Source organism: Cydia strobilella, chromosome 7 (assembly GCF_947568885.1).
Source record: "Cydia strobilella chromosome 7, ilCydStro3.1, whole genome shotgun sequence".
Taxonomy (NCBI): Eukaryota; Metazoa; Arthropoda; class Insecta; order Lepidoptera; family Tortricidae; genus Cydia; species Cydia strobilella.
The window spans coordinates 11,079,226-11,098,153 of NC_086047.1; the positions used below are offsets into that span (position 1 = coordinate 11,079,226).

At 35.6% G+C, this 18,928-nt stretch overlaps 1 protein-coding gene across 1 annotated transcript in view; it reads left to right on the plus strand.

Moving 5' to 3' along the window:
* Window positions 1-272: 272 nt before the first annotated feature.
* The window catches only part of LOC134743080 (putative uncharacterized protein DDB_G0282133), a 196,603-nt gene continuing 177,947 nt past the window's right edge, over window positions 273-18,928 (plus strand). Inside the window, exon 1 of the mRNA XM_063676388.1 lies at window positions 273-632. The gene's annotated coding sequence lies outside the window, so the exon portion shown is untranslated. The remainder of the gene's footprint in view (window positions 633-18,928) is intronic.

Genomic DNA, 18,928 nt, shown 5'->3' on the forward strand with positions numbered 1-18,928 from the left:
GAAAACCTCCAGAACCTGATGCCTCTCCCGGACATACTTTTCACGTGTGTCGTGAATATTACCCGATTCTTCGTGCTATCCATTACGCTGCCATCACATGATACTCGCGCAAAATTCGCTGCAAGCAAGCGATGGATGCTGAAGTTAAACTTGTGCCGCAATGCAACGGTGTTATGGTAGAGGAATCTGCAAGTCCAGCACTCACACATTGCTGTTCGTCGCGATGAGAAGGCTTCGATTGCACACTTGTTAAAACAACGTCACGCGCCAGTCCGCATCGGGCCGCCGACCGCGACGCTCTCGTCGCCCGCCGCCGCGACGCCCCGACATCGCGAAAAAAGTTTACACGAAACTTTCATAAAGACTTTCCTTTCAACTAAACTCTCGTTGAATCGAAACTGTCTGCTATTCCCGGAGTATTCCGAGTGACATCTCCTAAAACCGGAATTTGGTGCACTCCGGAACGGGTTTGGTTACCCGTGAGGACGTGAAGTGCTAACTTGATTTTCAGTGCTGTGTTCAGTGTCAGTGACTGGGCATTTTATTGTTTCTTAAAGGGATTGAACTGGACTCTATCCCTTGAACAGTTCTTAAAGGGTGGCTGCTAAGCTATCGTGCTGTCAAAAGTTTCAGTAAGTATCTTGCCTAACTAAAAAAAAACATCTAGGTAAGGGACACCCCCTTACCTTACTACCCTATGCATGGATTGTTGATGGATTGCATGGTATGCCAATGTAATTTTTACAGGTATCCACCCCACCGCTGCGCTGTCGTTTATAGATCGAGAAGTTTTTCTAATTTAGATCTCTTTTTTCATGTAGGTTGAACTGGTAAGTATTAGAATAGTAAATTAAATCTTGTTGTCTTTATTTAACCTGTCTCTACTCTCTACCTTGTTCAGTCATTATTCCAAATATTCTAAATAGAAAAAAAATATGTCGGTCAGTAAGCAAACGGTGGCTGTTTTTGTTTTAATAATCGCCAAGAACCTTCATTGCCATGTCTTTACTTTACCAAGGTGACAGAGAAGTAGAGAGCTGTGAGGAATATTCACTAGAGGAGAGGTCCTACATACTTACAGATATTATATCATATTATAGATCTACTTTATCCCGATACATATAAAAATTACTAAAACAAACATCAAGGGTTAGTTTGCTTTAACAAATAAAATGTAATGTTTGTATAGATTTATAAAATAAAATAAAAGAGCTGGCACGAGACAAATCTCGAGAGAACTGTCAAAATTGTCATTCCTAATTACTTCCTTTTTTTTATCCGCGCCAGCTTCCAGCTTCATCTTTAGATCAATTAGATCTAATAAACTGTCACTTAGGCAGGGATGCACATAGAGCACAAGGACCCTTTTCTATGGAAAGCCACATTTTTTAGGGTTCCGTACCCAAAGGGTGAAAACGGGACCCTATTACTTAGAATTAGCTGTCTGTCTGTCTCTCTGTCTGTCTGTCCGTCTGTCACCACTGTCACAGTTGAAATTTTCACAGATAATGTATTTCTGTTGCCGCTATAACAACAAATACTAAAAACAGAATAAATTAAATATTTAAGGGGGGCTCCCATACAATACAACAAACGTGATTTATTTGCCGTTTTTATAGATAATGGTACGGAACCCTTCGTGCGCGAATCCGACTCGCACTTGGCCGGTTTTTTGTTTTTCTGACAAATGTTCAATTCAATATTTATTGAGATGCTTGAAACTTGTTTTAAGATTAATTAAATCTCTCAATAAAAAGTAACCGTGACCGAATAAAAGTGTCGTAAAAACTCAGTTTTACTATGTTTTGGCTAAAAATTGTCACACAAATTCATTAAAACCGCAAACCTGACATTCGACCTCAACTTTTTGCATCAAAGGAAAGTCCCATACATACAATCTATTTCCGACCGGACAGATGTGCAAAAACTGGACCAAAAAAGACTATTGAGCGCTTTGTGTCCACAAAATAAACGCAGCCAAGTTTATTATTTTTTACACCAGTACAAAATTCGCTCTCTACAACTGCCATAGTAATAATATGGTATTGATCTTTTATTTGTAAGTATTTGGAGTGAAATGACTCGAAGCGCATTGTCAATGAACTTTGTTTGATTCCACAGACCTCGACTTTTTGCAATTTTCAATTGAATCAGATTGCTACTTAGATATGAGGTATATAATTTAGATAGTATACCACCACGTTTCGTAACTCTACCTACTTTGTTTGTTAGTAAATGTGGTAAAATACTATCTATTCGAGCGCTCTACGAAGGCAGCAAAAATTTACTCAGTCTTCTGCGGTTTTTTCACAGGCGTTATGAAACAATTATGGTTCCAATCATCGAAATTGTTTCTTTCGTAAAAAAGTAGGTAGGTAGGTAAAGCCAAATATAGGACTCCGGGCTCTTAGTGCGCGAGTATTAAGCGTGCCGTAGCGAGTAAAATGTGTAGATCTTTTTAGGGTTCCGTACCCAAAGGGTAAAAACGGGACCCTATTACTAAGACTCCTCTGGTCTGTCCGTCTGTCTGTCTGTCACCAGGCTGTATCTCAAGAACCGTGATAGCTAGACAGTTGAAATTTTCACACATGATGTATTTCTGTTGCCGCTATAACAACAAATACTAAAAAGTACGGAACCCTCGGTGCGCGAGTCCGACTCGCACTTGGCCGGTTTTTTGACTTGACATCTTCAGTCGGGGGCGTCGGGGCACAGGGCCTTTTAAACTTTTAACTGAGAGTATCAAACGTGCGCGTGCAGTTTCTATATATAGCCTGTTAAATATATTTTATTTATGTAAAATATATATATATATATATATATATATATATATCACGTCGGTGGCAAACAAGCATACGGCCCGCCTGATGGTGAGCAGTCATCTTAGCCTATGGACGCCTGCAACTCCAGAGGTGGTTATTATATGTATATATAATCATTTGATGTTTAGGTAGGTATTAAGTAAAGCTACGAAATAAAACAATGAAATCGGATTATATAATCTGATATAATCCGATTTCATAGTTTTATTTCATGAGTAACTATCGCGGTAACCGAAGACAATATTAAGTAAAGCTAATTAAATTGAAATACGAGCCATAGCTGCATTGTCTCGTTGCAGAAGCTATTAATTTTAGGTACCTATATATAGTCTGCATCTTCTCAATTCATGTTTTCGCCAAAGACACTAATCTGTTAAACAGAAGCCTTTGTTCCTTTTTTGAGTGCGCATGTCCATTGTTGGTGAGCGCGTGACCATTGTTGGTGAGCGCATGGCACTCACTGATACACAATGGTCACGCACTCACCAACAATAGGCACGCGCACGCAAAAAAGGAATAAAGGCTTTTGTTTAACAGATTAGGGTCTTTAGCGAAAAAATCATTTGAGAAGATGCAGACTATATCTTATTAGAGATGTGAGACTACTTAATCACATCTTGCGCCGAGATTAAAAAAATGGCAAATGAATGACACAAAACTAAGATTGACACACTGATGTACGATGATTTGCGCATTAATTATCGAAAAGTAATGACCGAAACAGTAAGATGGGTATGTAAATACGTATAAGATGATGAACAGAAATTGTAAACTACTGAGAGGAGGCCATCCGTCACGGTATCGTGTATACTGTATACATCTCATGACAAAAACTTTACCAGCTATACAAAAAAAATGATTGTTTTAACCTTCAGCGATTGACCAAAGTTCTTAACAGTCAATATTCATGAACAAATATAAAATTGACAAAACAAACTAGGAAGTGACTTTGTACCTAGTTATTGAATTTACTTAGCAAGCAAATAGTAGTGAAGGTTATGTAGGGGACGCGAAATATTCAATGTAAATTAATAGTAAAAAGTAACTCAATGCTGTGTGATTTACTACTCGTACTTTAACTTAAATTCAATGTGACGTGAATTAAATAAATAATAAATAAATAAATTATTTATTAATTTACTGCGTGAATAATAATAATCTTAAATAATTATTTATTTCCAGTTAACGTTACAACAACGGGATATTTTGTTACAGTAAAGGTTTAAAATCTTAATGTTAAAGCCTAAGATTAACGGTGGTCTCCACACTAGGCAAAGCCTGTATCGTGGTTACCAGTTTAAAGATACTTAAATATATAAAATTTGACATAAAACATTTTTTTTCTACATGTTTATAATATTTGACTTTAAGAAACGTAAACGGATGATTGTTACTGGTTAAAACATTTTCTTTTGCAATAAAAACTAGAAAGATAGATGAAAAGAAAATGAAAAAGGTCTGTAAATTTCATAATTTAGTGAATAATAAATAAAACATTAACGCACGACACTTATAGACCTAAATAATTAAAAGGTAAGTTCCATGACAGTAACGATTCTATAGGTACATCGGCTCATTTAGTAACTTGCATGTGTGTGACCATTATGACCAATATCTCATTGGTAGTGTTAATTTTCTATAGGGTCCAATTTACTGGCTTCGTAGTAATGACGTTGAATTACGGCGCAAATGACTAGCATTCAAATTTCACACTAATGTGTTGAAAAAGATACGGTAAGATAAACTGTTGAAACAAGTTAATATGTATTAGAGCAAAAGTTTCTAGTTATTCATCCGTATAGTGTCCCGCTGTTTTTTTGGTAGCCATCTGATTTGGAGATAATGTCGTGTGTTCACGAAATGTCCAGTCCGTTAGTTTTACGTGTAGATTATCTGCAGCGATAAATGCGTGTTATATCATACATACGAGTATATCGGATTAACATCACGAGCTTTGGTTTATCTGTCACATCTGATTTTAATCTCTTTCTAAATTTTCTTTTATATTTATTTTGCGCGTTGCTATCAATAATGTGCCCTTTACCTACTACTCTTACATGAAAGTGGAAGATTGGAAGGTAAGAGCAAAGTCCGTAATATTAAATGTACCTACCTATTCGTGCATCATATTCATTGAAATTGTTACCGATACAATTTAAATGAATCTGCTACTTTTTATTTGTACCACGCAGGATACCGTGGGTTTCTCTAGTTAAGATTAGCGTGTTAGGATGTCACACGACGAGACACTTTCTTTTCGTCTCAAGTGCTTAGCTCTTTTACTGATATTTATCTTTTGAGATTGTTCATCTGAATGTTCACTATTATTGTGTTCAAGTTATCGAACTTCAATAAGTCTAATCTTATCTTTAAAAGTATCAAAGTTGCAAAACATCAATAACGTTCTTCTGATGCAACATTTGACAAATCGTTTAAGCTTATAGCTATTTGCTTCTAATTATGCGCAACAATACCAGATCAAATATTGGCTTCAACCTTGTGCTTATTATATGCCTTGTAAATAGCATGCCTATTGGCTAACGTATGTCAACTTTATTACTACGTATTACATGTATGTGATGTGCTTGGTGCCTTGACACACACGTAAGTGTGAACCTTCGAATGTTTATCGGCACGCCTTGACTTTATGCCATCTTCGTGATGGGTAAGCCCATAGAGTTAGACAATGTTTTAAGCGTGGGTCATTAAAGTAATCATATTTTTATAAATTGGACGTAATCTCTAATATTTTTATATTACGTTAATAAAATAAATCACGTTAATACTTACGTTGCCAATAAAAATATTAATAATTGCAAGGATATACTATTTTATAGTCTAAATGATTTTAATGTTATCAAAGTAATAAACGACCAACAGGTCTAAACCTCATAACGTAATAATCTGTACAGGAAGTTAAATAAATTAGGTAAGGACGTAAATGCAGAATAGCACTTTAATTAAACCCCATATCATCGCAATTTCACGCCAGGCTTGAATTTCGTAGGTATAAAGACACGACCAAAGTTTCTCAAAGTCTAGGTCGCCATTAGCGTAGACTATTGTGCTTTGCTTTATTATAAACTCATTGAGTATGTATGGCCTTCCTGTCGTTTGAATGACGAGCAAATATTGACCGATGGACAGACGGACAGCTGTTTACTCGAAGAACTTGAATGGTATCATTATTTGACTTGATAGAATTGTGTCGAGGTCCCGAAGTAGGTACTTAGGTGGATTTAAGCCATAGACATATATATTAATTCGTAAAGACCGGCCTTACGAGCACTACGAATGGGGCCGATACATTGGAGTCAAATTTGCATTTAGTTTACACCAGCGCGCTCAGTCGTGTGGCGAATTGCGCAGTGGAAAGGCGTCGGTGTTCAGTCGGAATTGTATGCTTAAGCTTATACTTTGTTTACACCAATGGTGACGTCTTTCCACTGCGCAATTCGTCACACGACTGAGCGCGCTGGTGTAACTAAATGCGATTTTGACTCCAATGTATCGGCCCCATTCGTAGTGCTCGTAAGGCCGGTCTTTACGAAGTAATATATATGTCTATGATTTCAGCATATAGAATACTATGCAGACGAATTTAGACGTCAGTTTTGGAACACAGATTGGCTATCGTTATGTACTAATGATATTGAATATTTGCATGCCTATCTCTAATATGTCTTGCTTTTTTTATAACCTTATTAACATTCTTATATTTTTTCGTGATTTCACTACTTCTACATAAAACAATGATTGGCCTTTCTGGTACAAATCGATAAATGAATCTCACACTTATTCATTCAATTTAGATCAGGGTGAGGTTTGATTTGTTTTAAAATTAACCATGCAGCCTCTAATTGTGAATGCGCTTTAGTACTTTACCTTTACCAAATTAACTGTGCGTTTGTTTTGTACGTACGATGTTTAAAGGCAAGTGCTTTTTTATCTTGGTTGTTTACATTGAGGTCTCCGGTGGGTCCAATTCTTGGTTTCCCGCTTGGTTAGCGCCTCTCTGACCGACTTCGGCAAGAAGGCCGTGAACCAAGGGCCGGGATGCTTTGTTTACAAGCCTCTTTTATGGTTTCGTTATTTTTTATTATTCACCCCCAAGATCACGGCCGCGTCTTTCCTTTGACCTACTAACTACATTACTCTTCATTCTTGATATCTTCAATTGAGACTAAGTAATGGAGTATCTTGTTTTTTCTCGTTGCTCGATTTGATCTAATCAAAGATATGGTGATAAAATGTCGTCTATTTTTTGTGTTAAACATTTTCTAGCAAAGTTCATATTTTTATGTAGGTCTGTTTGTCTATTGACAGTATATATGACAAAATTATTATGTATACAATTTTACAGTACATATGGTGCTACTTTTTCGCACTAGTGCGGGAATGAGCACTTTTCGTGCATATGTCGAAAGTTTAAAGGGCCATATGTACTGTAAAACGTTGTACGATACACGTGCGAAAAGGTAATTCGTAACTCGTGTCGATTTAAAACACCCTGCGGTCGTGTTTTAATTTATCGCCACTCGTTTCGAATTTCTTCTTTTCCGCACTTGTATCGTAATATCGTAAATAACTATTTCAACACACTTGCTCAAAACTACGTTTTTATTCCACTGATTTTTGGCTCATAAACCTAGGTATTAAACACGCGTGCTTTTCAGTATATTATAACACTCGTGCTTTTTCATTATTTTATCCGACGGAGTTAAGAAGATAACTGATTGCTAATAATATGCATGGAAACGGGGCCTTCCTTAATTGGTCGAGTAGATTTTACCACGCGGACTGGCGGACGCCGGCGCCCCCCGACCGCCTGCCGCGGCCCGGCCGGCCCGCCCGCGGCCGGGGCGAGGGGCGGCCGGCAGTATGACAGATGCAAGACTGCATACTAACTGTTTTAACAATTAAAATTTGATTAATATGAAGTTTTTTTTCCTCGCAAGTGTGTTGAAAAACGTCGTATGAAACACGTGTGCATTGGTCATTACACACATAGGCTTTCTTATTGCGCGCTCGCTTACAGCTCGCGCGCACAATATCGCCTCGTGTGTAATGACCAACTTAGCACACTTGTATCACAATGTACTATTACATGCATGTAGATACCTACATATTACATTGTGATGTCACAGGTTTTAGATGTAGTAGCGTTATTCCATCAATCAGTGTGTCTAGATAATCAAATTGAATTGTTTGTGCGTCCTCATTATTGCACGATTTTATATTATTTAGTGTGTTGAAAATCTTTGATAAACTTACTATCCATTGGTCTTGGTGTGTTCTCAAACATCACTATTTGCTGGCATTTTCCGTATTTGTAGTGTATAAGTTTTGATACTAATCAAGTGCCTAAACAATGCAGTCATCCCGATGAACCAAGGCCCAATGTAACCCATGAGTACCTATAGTATGGACATCGCTATAGCAAATAGTAGTGTTGACGTAGTTATTAGAATAAATGGTGACTTGTTACTGACAGGAATAATGATGATGGTTTTACAATAACTTAACATTAATTAAATTAGTTAAATGAATAACGAATATAACATTACATTAATATTAAGAACCCGTAGTCCAACATGCTTAAACATTTATAATATGAGAATAGTTTTTTTTTAAATGACGGTGCATAACATTTCAGCAATGTTAAAGGGACATCCTTACCCATTACCCAATTATTAACAATATACCTGTTCAAGTGTTCAATTCAAGCACAGTAGTTTTTTTGTTTGCAAGTAGGTAGGTAAGGTAGGCACCTATTTAAAGTAAGTATTTTTCAGTTTTATATCGTTAGTAGATATATTTTTTGCGATATGTTCTTTGTCACCAACTCTTCGTCTAGCCTTGAAAAAATAATTAGCTATGATAAATATACATTAGGGTATAGTATGTTTACGAGGAACCTTATTTCGCCATCAGATATATACCTACCTAGCATATTTTCCAGACTTGTTCTGAGAAGTTAAAGCTAAACAACTAAAACAAACGTAATAGTTTAAATCCTTTAAATCAGATAGCTATGCCCAGGTGTCGGTTAAGTCACCGACCACCGTCAGACGTAACAGTCTAAAGCACAGTAAAGAGAAAAGAAATCTGTTTCACTTTCATTTGGGACCGTTTTCAATACCAAGGTCACACCTACACTTATCATTCGATCGCCATTGCATGCTCATTAGATTTGGTTATCTGGCTTTCTTTCTACATGTCATACCTGTGAATGGAATTCTTCTTTGACATAAATTCTGTCAATGATCAGCAATTTTTGCGGCGCTTTCATGAACGATAGGATAGACATTTAAGATTAGGTAAATAATTATCCTGACTTTTAAAAGTATTGATACTATTTGACTATAAACTACCTATTGCTATTTATTATAAGCTGTACCTACATATTCAGCAGATACAATTGTAGAGAAAACTTAAACAGACGTTGCCATGTTTGTATTTGTATGTTTCGAAATAAAGATATACCTAATCTCATTTTGTAAAAATTATTTATTGATATTTTATCTATTTTCTCCCAATAGGGAGAACCGTACAATATTAAAGCAAATTGTGATGTATTTACCCGCCACGGAGAACGGAGGAAAGTATTAACGAAGGCATTGTATCGAAATATCGCCATTAGTTCCACTTTGATTTGCTAGCAGCTATACAGCCTTTACTGCGGTTCTCTATCGCTTCCCTTTCTCCGTTAATATAAAATGTAACGTCATCTATTGCTTGTCCAATTCATTAAATTCAGATGACTACTGGGATGAAACACGTAATGTCGGCTTTGTAATATTTTGTTATTCTTCTTTTTTGTTAATGTCGGCCAGAATCATAACCACATCAACAACGTGTCATTATGACCTAGCCTACTATTACCGCACTAGCTTTAATGCAATTGGACCAATGTAAAATGAGCGCGATTTGCATAGTGCTTTACATTAGAGCAGTGTCTACTATATTGGTATCTATGTAATTGAATGTCGGTGTAAAACTATGAGCTTGCGATAGAATCACTGTTGCGGGTATATTACTGTTTACCTTATGTGCGTAATAGCTGGGATTTAGCCAGATTCCGTTTTATTTGATACCTAGTTGAAGTTGTGTAACACAGTACCTAACCTAATAAACTTTAGCAATGTTTGTTGACTAAGAAGCGACGACCACCAGCATCGAATTGAGAGGGTTATTTTGCCGCGTTATCAATTAAATGTAAATTTATACAGATGTGGCCTCAAATCATGCGTTTAAGTAAATTTTAATATATCCCTTCATTCCCTACAATAATGTGAGAGTAATCTCTATACAGATGTCCCGTGATATATATTTATAATGACATCCTTGGAGGGGACATTCAATCAATACAATAGACTGAGTGTGGCATCGATTATTCCTGCTGTACCCTGAACAAGGCGAGAGTGCATTAGGGGTGACTTTGGGGTCCCTATTAAGGGTTTTTTCTTAAAATGCTCTCCCTAAAGACTACCGCTCCATACGCTCTTCACACAGTATTAAGATGAATGAATATTTATAAGAAAACTCGAGGCTATTTTAATAAACCATCTATCAATGATTACCTACTGATATGTCAACAGACTACGCGTCAGATTCTTATCCCATTGGACTATTGGAGTGATAATAGCTTTAGTCTATGTCTAAACTAAATACTGATTCATTTATAACAAAAATAAATGGAATAATTAGTAGGTACTTACGTAATTTTCAAAATGAAATACTATGTGTCCATAGGGCCCTGGTCTTCAAGAAAGCCAAGCTGAAGAACTTACAATAATACAATAGCTTTTATCGAAATAAAACATCACAAGATTATGTTGAAGGTTTAAGCAAAATTCAAAATAAATGCCTATACAACATGATGATGGAGGCATGATTTGCATTAGCAACCGATAATTAAAATTATTCGGAATATAGTTTAGTCCCTAATGACAGAATGAAAGCTTTTAATTTTTACAGCGCTTTTCTACCGAAATAGTATTTTGAGGCATTTTCCACTTCATTTTTTAAGGGGATCCCATGCCCCAATGACCTTCGATTTGAATCCCTTAGTTTTCTAATGTTTTTTGTAGCATATTATATTAACAGCAACGGATTTTAGCAATATAGTATCCCATATTTACTTCAGTGTTTTCGAAATATTTGGCATCAAAGTTGAACAATTTTAGGCCAAAAAACTGGTTTTCTGGCCATAACTTTTGTGTTAATTAGTTTAAAATTAAAACCTTAGACAAATTTTTAGAGATGTCTAAGACGAACCCAAATATGTAGATTTCGTATAAGTAAGATCTTTCACAGCAATCGAGATACGAAAAAAGTGTTTTTTTAGGCAATGTTTAAAACAATCATAAATAAATAAGTATTAATTTTTTTCACAATCCGGTAGACAAAAATGGAGATAAAAGATTGAAGAGCTTGAGCCGCTTGTCTTATAATTCTATATGTAGTGCAAAAGTAGGAGATACGATTCAAAACTTGTCAAAAATCGATGAAAACCTCAGGTAGCCCCTTAAGAGACAATGCTTTTGTATGAGTTTTAAGCTTTTGTTTCGAGTGATTTTTAATCCAACAGTGGCATTTTTGTAATCTTTAATTCCTGCCTGAATGGTAGATTTTAAAATGGAACGACAAGCAAAAAGTAAAAAATATAACTTTTATAAATAAAAAAAATGGTGATATAAATAATAAATAACATTAAAACTAACTAAAAATGCAGTATAGATTTAATAACAAATCAACAAATGAAGTGTGTTGCATGATTTAAGACTTGCATTATTAAATTAAAGGGTAGTTTTAGGGCCATGCCTATGAGCTTACTGTAAAATTCGCAACATCACAATAATGAAATTCCATGTAGGAAAATTAAACAGATTTATAATACTGTACATATATCAACGTTCATATATTTAATGAAATTGCAATTTTTTTTAGCTGCGCCACTTTCTCGTTGGCAAACGAAATGGATTGATCCAAATAAAACTAAAAAAAGACAAATGAATATAGGCACCAAGTGATTCTGTTGCGCAATGGCTGGTAATTAGAAGAGCATCCATTCGTCTTATTTTCTAATAATATTTAAAGAAGTAACTAAAACAATCTCCTATCCGTCGCACATCTTGTACACGAGGCAGAACTTTGTATGTAACTAGCTAAGGTTGAAATTTCATCTTCAGGTGTAATTGGTTGGCAAGTTTACGAAAGTTAAATCATTTCGATTTACTGGAACTACCGTGTATAATTGATTGGTGATGCTAGACTGTGTAACATGTGTGAAAAATACGGTGGGCCACATGTTATTGTAGAGTGAATGTGTTTTGCATACTGTAGCGTGCTGGTATAACACATAACCACATGATGAATGTTACACCTATGGTCTCTAGCCACCCTAAGGCCTATAAAAAGGTCTTCCAATCCATTTTGACTAATCAAATTTGCGATTGTCGTGGCAATTTCTAATTTGTGGGAGGCTACAGGATAGAAGTAGTTATGCATAACTCAGTATCAAAATGTTCCAGGGTTCATGAAATCAATGATATAATGTTATTATCGGAGGACTTCAATGAATTTATCTCATTAAGCCGTAGATCCATTTACAAGACCTGATATGAACTTTCTACTAATCTATCAAACTATTTTTTACCATAGAGTGGCAACGAACTTAAAAATCCGATCTTGATTTCATATATGTATGTATATTTCATATTGATTTGACAACATCACATTTTTAAAGATTCATTAGTTCTTCGTTAGAGGTCCTTTTGGCAGATTAGAACAATACTAAGAACTGGAACAAGATTACAACGTTCGTGTAGGTCTTAGATTAGCTTACAGAGAGCTCTTGGAAACTAGTTCTTAGCTGGATTATATTACGCCGACGGACCACATAGGCGACGCGACGTGTCATACGAGTACCTTGTGACCATTCATTACATGTAAATGTATCGCGTCGTATTGAGATTGTGCTTATGTTAACTCATGATTGTGGGTAAGGATTTGATGGAATATCAATACCTAATTAATACCTAGAGGTAAATATTTCTACTGATTCATAGTTGATGATTGAATAATTTGTCGGTTAACCTTGTGGTCTAAGATTCGTCAATGCTTCAAAAAAAAACATCGGCTAATCTCGAATAATGTATGTACCGTGCGTACTTAAGAATTCATGATTATTTTATATGATGCCCATGGGGGTCCATGTAATTTATCTCTTGAATCCATTACAATTACTAGACTGTTATAGTCACGAATCAACTCCTATCTCTAAACGTCATTATTACAGTTCCTTATTCTATCGCATTGTCGTAGAATTATAAAACTGATCGTACTAGTTAATTGTAGAACGTGAACCATTCATTTTGATTTGTCTGGTACGTTGAGGTACGTACTTGCTTGGTTAATGTGACGTTATATATTTTATTATAAGTATTATTAAGATTGCAATAGTTTCAACAATGTCGATAGTGGGAGCATTTATTGCTCTTTATAGAGTGGTCCAACCTGTCCGCACTTTCGCTCCTTTTGCGTAATATTGAACCTTTCTCGATGGTATTTTGAATATTTTTTATCAGTATAATTTCATCTAGGTCAATTTGAATTTACACAGACCTACTTTCTTATATTTATATCTTATTCTTAAAGACTTTCTGCTTTTAGAATTCCTTACAGTATTTTGTAATTAAAATACAATTTAGATAAAGTTTCATTTATATCCAGTGGCGTTTAAAATATTTTATAATTGTCGAACGGGTTAATGAAACATTTTTCTAATCCCTCATAATATAATTTAAAGGTTAAATCTGTTACTCCCCTATTTACAATTATAACAAAAAAATAAATCCCTATACCCATAGGGAAGTCGCCCTCGTGTAATATGGAGTCAAACAATGAATATTAATGATATTTACCTATCTGAGTTAGTATCCCTTAATAATAAAACAGCCGAGTAGGTAAAGAGTCTAGTTGTACCTAGTGCCACGAGCCAAAAAATAGCTTTTATTCAAAATTATAATCTTTCAATTATACTCGTACCTGAATGTATTGGCAATTGTTAACGTGATTGCATGGCAAGCTCTTCTTTGCACCTTTTCTATTGCAAATAAGTAAGTGTTTTGTAAGTTATGCCTTTTTTCAACCTACGCCACAATTCACATGCACAATGTTTACTAATTAGCAATATTCCTAAAAAGTATATATCGTTATGTCAGGTTTTCTGAATTCAAAACATTTTAATAAAAAAAAGTTACGTGCGCTAACATAAAAGGAATAATTGCACGATATCTTATGCTAACGATATTTAACTTCCTTCTGAGTTTAAATCCTTATTAGATTGTGGTGCTGTTTTACAACTTGTTTGGTCATATTCGAAATTGTTACTTCATCGACATAACTAGGAATAATTTTACTGGAATGCTCCAGCCAGAAGGAAAGTACTTACTTGTTTGTTATTGAGGCATGTTTATTTGTTTGCTGGGACGCTTATTGCAGCCAAAACGGATTGTTGGATTTAAAAATATGGAAGGAACTTTAGGACTCAACTTGACTGTGAGAGTGAAATAAAAAATAGTATAACTTACATTAATATAAACTGGGTAGCAACTAGTACCTAATCGATTCTACTTATGTACAGTGTCACCCAAGAAGAATTGGCAACAGGGCAGAAGATGTCCAGAGAAAGTATAATAAATATGTTCTTGTCTGGAAAATACCTCATAGATCGACAAATAAATACGACTTAACATTACGTAACATTTTTATACACAGCCAAGTTTTTAAAATTCCTTTGAACTTCAACTGATACTCATACTACTAGTTTTTATAATGCAATTTCTCTGTTGTTGCAGGCATCCATATAGGTAATAGGCTACGGTGACTGCTTACCATCAGGCGGGCCGTCATGCTTGTTTGTCACCGACGTGTATAAAAAAAAACCCAAACACGTGCTTATGGCTCACACATATCGGTCCAATAATTGTGCAAATATGGCGAGTTTCAAGTGTCGAGTTATGTTTCATAACACTGTTGCCATATGCTCATGCTTTAATGGGAACGTGGCAATTTTGTGGCATAATAATTAAATCAAAGCCTATAACGGTATCTATGATCGATGATTAAATGTTGTGTTTGTGTTTAGTAATTAGTTATGCGACATGACGGAGTAGGTACTTGAATAGTTAGAGTGGTCACAGATAAATCGGAGCGGCCGAGGCGCTCAACAATATCTGAATTCTGAACACGCGCTGTTCAGATATTTGTGAGGTATCCAATATATCTGATGCCGACTGTTCATTTTTTTTAACTTGTGAATATAAAATAACCTAACGACATTCTTAGTTGAGCCATGAAACATAATTTTAAATAATTCCTAATTGACACTGAACTTAGAAAATGTTAGTATCTATTTATCTTTATAGTTTTATTTTGTCTCAAGGTAATTTGTAAACATATAAAAGATAAAATGTTTATGTTCAGGCCTTATTGAAAGTGACAGTGATAGTGAAAAAAATTTTCATTGAAAGCGTAACAAATGTTAAATAAATAAAAATAACATTTCCCAAAAATACATCCTAACTCGCCAAAAATGATAGCGCAAAAAGCCGACAAGAAGGCCCGTTAAGTTTCTACACGATTTTGCATTAATAAGAGGCTGTCGTACTGTCAGCGTGAAACGAAACGATCTCCACGCCGCACACACAATATCTGAGTAACAAGAAGCTTTCCTAAGGCACTAGGGGCGATGCATTGTGGTGTGAGGGACAGGATAGCAGCGGGACGACGTATTTGTAAACTAATACCAACGTGCAAAGCGAAGCCAATAAGGCCATCATGCATTTTTGGGCTATGGGCATCATATGAGCTAAAATCAGAACGAATTGGACACTCGATAGTATATCTAGAGGTTAAGAGTTGGTCAAAGACGTCTAGTCGGCTAGTTGAGATGGCATATAGTCGAGAAATTGGGACCGGTTCCGCCATGCTGGGGTGGCCTAGGGGTTCAAGGCGTTAGCCCGGATTGCTAAGACGCCGGTTCGAATCCGGCCTTCATCACTGGAGGGCTTCGTCACTTTTTCTTTAAAATATGACATCTATTTCAGTTTATGAGTTGTATCTAGATAGAAAAAAATGTGTTTCTTTTCCAGTACGTACCCACGGGATATATTTTTAAATATAATACCCCGTTTTCAATAGTATTTATAATACTTTAAACTTTTCAATCAAATACATACAATTAAGAAATATTTTTAACAATCTGCCTGAAAATTCAAACATCAAACAAACATCAAACATTTATTCAGCAAATAGGCCACAGGGGCACTTTTACATGTCAATTTTTACAAACAATAAAATTAATCCAAAATTACAAAAAACAATTACATAAATATAAATGTTAAATTACACAAGAAGAAAAAAAACTAATAAAAACTATACAAATAACAGAAGTACTAAAATTGTTTAGAGATGTAAAAGTCTCTAGGTGTCAGAGATAAAATGTATATAATAATAAAAAAGATCATCAAATTATCCAGAGATGTAAAGGGTCTCCAAGACTTGAATTGTTATATAATTAATAAAAAGACAAGATATTAAATCAGACAAACAGACAAGAACCGAATGAAGTGCCTCACGTTAATGCCACTCAAAAGTAAAGTTACATAGGTAAAATGAAGCCCGTGTAAACTTAAACAGACCGGTCTCCACAAACAGCACCCGTTCACGAGTATGACGCGTATCTCAGCCATCGTCTCCCTCAACCTTCATTCGGGAAAGTGGCGACCCGATCCACGACGCCACCGGTTGCCGGGCTGTATTAATATATATAAACTAAATTAATTCAGTGAGATACAACATTTGTGCTTGTATGTTACATTAAAGACGGCATAGCGCCACATAATCACAACATAATTCGTAAGAAGTATGCCTACCTATAAATAACTAAATTACAAATTTAAATTGACATAGAGATGTAAAGGTCTCTACCTGTCAGAATCATTAAAAATAAAGGTATTACTACATATAAAATAAATTTAAAACATAATAAAATCTTAGAGGTGTATAAGGTCTCTAAGTGTCCAAAACTAAAATTAACTAAAACAATACAATCAAGCGAGAGCAAAAGGGATTAGCGAATAACCTTTAATCCCTCGCACAGGGTAAGCAGCGTAGCTCAATCCCTCGCACCTCACTCCCATCATCTCCCATGAGAGGTGGCCTATGTTGAACACAAAGACAAATGATGGATACCTAAATTACTTAATAGTTGGGCTCGAATTTACCAGCACTCATTTTTAGGTTTTTGTTTAAAGTATTTTTATGAGACGTATAAGACCTAACTCCTTACCTAAGTGAGGAACAGCTGCTTTGACAGAAAACTCGCGCGCTATAATACCTGTATGCCAGCCACGGGGTCATCAGCCACTAGGCCAAGCGGTCGTGTGCCGGAACACGAAGGGCTACACCACGATAGCCTACACATGTTAAGGCGCAGTTCAATGAATGCTCCCAGAGCTTTCTCAACCATTGCACCAAGCTCTAGGCCTGATGTGCTGTCCTCTTACTTTCACCGCAGCTTTACTCAGTATCACTCAAATCTCATCTCATTAGAATAGAGCTCGGGGGGACGGCTACACACTGCCTTAATCTCCGCAGATTCTATCGGTTGGTTTATGGAGTAAATATTTGTTTTAATGGTGAAATGTTGTGTAGTTACGTCCTAGAGAGTAGCCCTCTGGTTATAGAATGCTGACGGGGTGGTAACTTAACTTTTAAAGAGTTATGGTTTACCAATAAGCAGTACGGCCAGCACGGCATCTCGTATATTCACATTTAGTTGCAGTTCGTCAAATAATCGTGCTTTACGACTACGACAGTTCTAGACGTAACGTACTTTACCTAGTCATAATTCTCATGTTATCAAACGAGAAGACGACAAACGTCATTGGCTGAAATTTGTAGTTGTTGTGTAGTCTATTTTGTCATCGCAAAAACATTTTTTTGCTACTTTCACGTGATACAAAGCTATACTTATGAAAATATTTCCTTGACACCACAATAATCATCAAGTTTATTGAGTATTCTATTGTCACTACTCAGTGAAGACAACATTGGTAGGTACTCAGTAAAACTGTCATTTCGAACAGACGGCTACACTGTTTATTTAATGTTTAACAATAAACAGCATGATAAATATGTAGAACTCAACTACTTTCATACCCGTACCTTTGGTGCTAAATAAAAGAGCTTTTACTTTCATGAAGCTGTGTTAATTAATTAAGTGCCCTCCATTTTGAGGCATCGTAGTAGTTGTGCAATATTGCAGTTGGACAAATAAAGTTTTTTTTTATTTAGCATGTAATTAATCTTCAGTAAAAATCTTAATTATAGGTAAGTGTAATTTGTATTGCATCCCTTCATAAATAAATCTTTTAAACCAAGGAAGCTAAATGTACGCAACATAAAAATGGAGATCTCCACGTAAAACATGTTCTTCTTAAGCAATTTTCGATGCATTTCGCATTTATTCCGCGTAGCGACACTAGCAACATACCCGCCGTAGCGGGCTGCCTGTCGCAGGCAGTTCTCATAACTAATGCCAGTCGTTTAGATAGCATCTGGTAATGTCCTCTTTCGGCCACGCCAAGACTGACCTTAGAACATACGCAGTGCGTAATACAAACGTGATTGTCATTACGGGTCACATATATGTCCGTGACATTTTTAGTAGGTTTTCGTAACTTGCCGCGTTTTGTTTTCCTGTTTGCGAAGTTAATTTGCCGGTAGGTTTCATATTCTTTCTTGTTTAATCTATATAGCTGCAATATTATATTTAATTTCAACTTTTTTTTTCAACTGTACATAGATTTTTATTTCTAACAAACAAAAATATAAAAACATAAATAATTAAATTAACTAAAAATATCTACATATATTTACAAGTAAAAAATGAGAGCTATTTCGGCGCCGGATCTAGGCTACTTATATATTTTAAACACATACATACATATAATCTCAGTCAGTTCGAATAGAGTAAGTCTTTACCATCTATGCTTCTCGAATAAGCTACAAGCAGCTTTGAAGGGACTAAAGCT